At 37.0% G+C, this 5,632-nt stretch overlaps 1 pseudogene; it reads left to right on the top strand.

The window, feature by feature from the left end:
• The first annotated feature begins 4,110 nt into the window (after window positions 1–4,110).
• Window positions 4,111–5,054, top strand: LOC123461519 (annotated as a pseudogene).
• Window positions 5,055–5,632: the final 578 nt, after the last annotated feature.

The raw sequence follows: 5,632 nt of genomic DNA, 5'->3' as shown, positions 1-5,632 counted from the left end.
GGTGAGAGATTTGGTGCTAGTTATGAGTATTCCACTTATTGTCTGTGGAATTGGATTTGTGGCCAAGGAACACCATTTCTTGAAGTCCATTTATTTCTTCATCTATAAAAGTGAGAAGAGTATCTATCCTTCAGTGTCATTTTACGGATCAAATCAAATGAAACAGTACAAAAGAATACACAACTCAAAGATAATTTAGATTAAGTAGAGTCAAGACTTGAGGAAGATTTCAGAGCCAAGGAAATAAATCAAGAAGGAAAGCAATATAATTACAGAAAAAGGCATAGTCATTATCTAGACAGACAACACATTACATTCCTACTTTATATAACCATTTATGAAAAACGCTTGTCATTGTTCTGTAAATCTGAAGATTTATTTACTTACACTTTAGAAAGACTATCCTCTGGAAGTGTACATGTTGGACAATTTTTTGAAAATGTGCACTAAATGATATAATAAAATGTGTGTAACAACATTATAGTAACAAAAATTTTAAAATAGTTCAGAAGTAATTATTAACAAGGAAATAAATGACTGGAAGTTAACATATTTATTTTCCATGATTACTGCTCATTGTGCAAATGCTTCTCAACTGTGAGAAAGCTCTAAGTAATGGCATTTGCACTGGCATAAATTTCACAAGCAGAATTTAAAAGGAAAATGCAGGCTGTGAAAGGATATATGTTATGATTCTTCTTACAATAGTCTAAATATATTAAAAAGTATTTGGTATATTTATATCAGGTAATTTGAAAATTTTATGCTAAACTCAGAAAATTAGTAAATTTTGAGAGTGAAAAAAGGAACAGTGGATCAGGGAAAAGTATGTGAGAATTTTAATATATAGATAAATCATCAAGTTATTAAACTGGGTTATGAGCATATGTGTGCTTATTTATTATTCTTTATACCTTATACTTACATTACCTTTTGTAGGTATATTTTATAATTGAAAAAATAAATTATGTTACTAAACTTTTAAGATACTTGTAATGAATACATATAAAAACACATTTAGATTGGTAATCAGAATGAAGCCATTAGACATAGAATACAAATTAAAAGAAGCTGCATAAAGTTACTTAATATTTTCAAGTATTACAGTATATAAATACAGAAAAGCTTAATAGAAAAATCACTCAAAGATATATTCAAAGAAGGGTTGGGAAGATGTCTCACAGTAGTGCTTACAGTAGAAGCTTGGTGACCTGAATTTGGATCCCTAGAACCCGTAGAAAACTGGTCATAGTATTATAAACATCCATAATCTCAGCACACCCATGGTGAGATTAGAGGTTGAGGCAGGAGAATCCCTGAGAATCCCTGGCCACTTAACCTGGTATGCACATGACTGAACAAGAGACTGCCTCAAGTAATGTAGAGGATGAGGACTGATGCCCAAGGTTATCCTCTGCCCTCTATACATGTGCTGTGGCACATGTGTGTACACACACACACACACACACACACACATACACACACGTGCACACACACACCCCCCAAATGGTTTTTATATAGATTAAAATAAAGGTTCCCTGAGATAAAAAATAAGTATGCTGATAGAAAAATATATAAGAATCATCATAGAAAAATTTCACATAGTAATCATACCCTGGAAATATGTTTTCTGATAATTTTAGATGTAATAAAGAACTAATTTCTTGGGGTTCTAGTTAGAAATTATGAAAACAAAGTGAAAGAAAAACAACTTGTTACTAGACTCCTCTATAGACACATTCATTTTGAGAAGATAATGTGCCTACTATTTAAAGGAAAAAATGTGTCCCAAAGAAGATTAAATCCAGAGGAAGTATTTGTGATTCATGTATATGGACAATAAATGGACATTTCTTTTTATTTTCTTCAGCAGTGCTAGAGATGGAACTCAGGGACTCGTGCATGCAAGACAAGCTTTCTCCTACTGAGCTATGCTCTTATCCTGAGTGGATATTTTAGAACTCAGGAATATAGTACTTATTAGCCCCTCTTCAAAAATTTTGAGAAAGAAAAGCATTCATAATAAGACATGAATCAAAAGAAATTGGGGCTAAAGTGATGGCTCAGTGATTGCTTGTAAAGCCTGATTACCCAGGTTTGATTCCTCAGTAACCACATAAAACCAGGTGCACAAAGTGGTGCATGTATTAAGAGTCATTTTCAGTGGCATGAGGTCCTGGCATGCCCATATACTTTTTTTTCCTCCCTCCCTCCCTTTTTTTCTTTCTCTTCTTTCTTTCCTTCTTTCTTTGTAAAGTTTATTTTTATTTTTAGAAAGAGAGAGAGACAGAGAGAGAGAAAGAAAGAATTTGTGTGCCAGGGCCTCAACCACTGCAATCGAACTCCAGATGCTTGTACCACCTAGTAGGCATGTGTGACCTTGCTCTTGCCTCACTTGTCTGTCTGGCTTACATGGGATCTGGAGAGTTGAACATGGTCCTTGAGCTTTACAGGCAAATTCCTTAACCGCTAAGCCATCTCTCCAGCCCTTTCTCTCTCTCTCTCTCTTTCTCTCTGTGTGTCTCAAATAAGTAATATATACATATATATATTTGTAATATATATTATATATATATATTTAAAATAGATACTGTACAATAATTCTTTGACAAAGAAAAATACAATGATAATAAAGAAGCTATAAAAATACTAATGGTTAGGAATGGATCCACTTGATTATACAGCAAAACTAATTAGATAAATTTTGGTTATAGTTAGTCATTTTAAATGAAATTACAAGATATTTTAACAATATGAAAACAGTATATAACTGACAAGAGGAAAAAGAGAGATATCACATTGTAGATAACTTCATCTCTTTTGTAAGAAATAATGCAATTTTATCATGAGGTAGTAAGAGGCGTAATGATTTCAGTTGTTTAATGTTTTCCATAACTTTAGAGAAGCCCTCTGTGATGAAGAAACATTTATGCAAAATTTAACATTTTCTCTTCTCTTATCTATTTTTTCTTTTGTTAAATTCAATTAAATTTGATTTAAGACTTTTCAGTGAAAATGCTACAGATCCTATAATCTCATTTTCTTGAGTATTTTTCTCTAGCCATTCTTCTCTCTATGCATTTGCATAGAAAATGTCTAGAATGCTATCCACCCAATATTAATAATAGTTATTATAAGTGGTTTAATTTTATTCTTTGTAAAATGTCTGAATTGCTTGATTTCTTTTTAAAAATATACTTTTTAATAAAATATTTTACTTAGTTATTTGAGAGAAAAGAAGAGAGAGGATGAGGCAGATAGAGAGAATGGGCACATCAGGGTCTTCAGCCACTGCAGACAAGCTCCAGATGCATGCACCACCTTGTGCATCTGGTTTATGTGGATGCTGGAGCATTAAACCTGGGTCAGGCTTTGCAGACAAGTGCCTTAAGCACAAAGCCATTTCTTCAGCCCCCCTAAAATATATTTTTGAACAAAACATAATTTTAAGAAAAATATTCATTAAAAAAGGAATACATCTGCCTCCCCTCTTGCTGGGATTTCAAAGAGATACAAGTAATTATATAAATGAGAAAGAAACATGTATGTCTACATAAAAGGACCAGTACAGGGTAGTATTAGAGAAAACTCTAGAGGACAGAAAGCAGATTAGAGGAGGTTGATGAAGAAAATATAGCACTTTATTTCAAACCCCTAAATATCAGAACTAAAGGAGATTCCTTACACAATGGGAACTTAATTTTTGCTCAACAAGTACCAACAGCAGTCCACAAGACCATCATCTTGGGCAGATGGACCCCTTTCCAGTACCTTGGATGTGTGTAGTGGATGTAGTACTTCTAATGTTTGGTGATATGCTGCAAAAGAGCTCCTAGAGTGGATACTGAAGCTATCAGGATCAACAGAAGAGCTTGGGGTAGCTTCCAGGTCCATTAAGACACTGTGTTAGAGGGAATGCTATGAGGCAACACCACCCAATGTGCCATTCTTGAGATGAAAACTCTGATTTTGGCAAGACAGACGCTCTGAGAAACCAAGAATCACCAGACTTTTATTGAAAGGAAATTAAATGAACCTTCTTTGTGGTTAGAAAAAATTAATATTTTTTTTATTGTGCTCTGCTTACAGACTGAAGGCACAATGTGACTCATGCATTATGGCCTATATTCTTTCTTAAACTACAAAACTACTTCTCACCCAATGTATAAAGAAGAACTCAAGCTTGTGGGACTGTACCAGCAGGTTCTGTTGAGCCCATAACATCTGGACACTTGTACTGAGGTTGGTTTTTTTTTTTTTTTAATGCATTGAGGAAGAGAAATGAACAGGAAGCCACGGGAAACATTCTAGAGGATGCCATGGTTGAGCTTGTCAAGAGGGGTTGCCATCTCTTCTCAACATAGGTTGCACTATAGGAAGCAGAGGAGAGAAAGAATACAAAGGAGGAGGGGAAGGAGCAAAGGTAACATGAGGAAGAATGAGAAAATCTGCAATGAAGGAACGGAAATATGTGTAAGAAGAAGAGAAGAAACTTAGCTGGGAAGATAAAGAGAGGAGACCAACAAAATACGAGGCCTTCAGCTTGAGCGGCAGAAGCAGCGGACAGAGACAAGCAGTAGCAGTGGCTGGGGCTTCTTGGCCGGCATCATCAAAGGTGAAGGCAGAGGTGGCAGTGAGAGGATGCCAGTCAATGGTCAGGCCAACACTTACACTGACAACTTTCAGAAATGGCTTGAGATGTAAGCTCACTCCGGAAAAATTCTTAGAGCGTGGACCAGAAGAATCCCTTCCAGTGACTGCAGCTCCACTGCTTGGGTGTGACCCCATACTGTAAAGAGAAAATCTAGCGGGATACAGATCCTTTAACCACAGTAGGCCAAGGACAAGTGGTTACTGTTGGAGGCCCCACCCACAAAGAAGGACTCTTTTGGGAATTTGCTACACATCATGATGATATTGGGTAGGAGTGTATTTTGAATAAACAAAACACTGCTGTTCCTGTAGGTGCCAGTGAGCCCAGCAATGACAAGGAGGAGGAGGAGGGAAATGTCACTTGTGAAGAGAAAGCCATGCTGAAGAAGTGGTGTTTCTAGCAGCAAGCCTCAAGCCCATCCTAATGGGTGTTCAGAGCTAGCTCACTTTGCTCCCAGCCTGCTGCTGACTTGTGAAGTGAGCTGACTGCCATGCTTCCTCCACCCTGATGAAGCTTCCCTTCGAAACTGTAAACCTGAAACAATCCCTTTCTGTCCATAAACTGCTTCTGGTTGTATGCTTTGTCCAGGCAGGGAGAAGGTAACTGCTACATCAGACAAAATCCATAAACTGTGAAGGAATATAAAACATTTTTAGACAAGGAAAGCCTTGGGCCTGGGGGGAGGGGATGGATCACTGGTTAAGGGTACTTGCTTGCAAGCCTGCCAACCCAAGCTCAGTTCTCCCAGCACCTAAGTAAAGTCAGATGCAAAGTGGCTCACACTTTAATCCCAGCATGCCCGAGACAATGGAAGGCAGAACAAGGCGAGTCTGGAAGCTCACAAGCTGGCATGGGAAATAAAAGAGACCTTGTTTCAAAAGAAGGTGGAAGGAGAGGAGAAACTCCCAGAGGCTGTCCTCCACACACACCATAACATGAGCAAACCCATACATAAACACCATACACATGTACAAATAA

This window comes from Jaculus jaculus, chromosome 1, assembly GCF_020740685.1.
Source record: "Jaculus jaculus isolate mJacJac1 chromosome 1, mJacJac1.mat.Y.cur, whole genome shotgun sequence".
Lineage (NCBI taxonomy): Eukaryota > Metazoa > Chordata > Mammalia > Rodentia > Dipodidae > Jaculus > Jaculus jaculus.
This window is presented reverse-complemented; position numbering and strand designations above follow the sequence as displayed.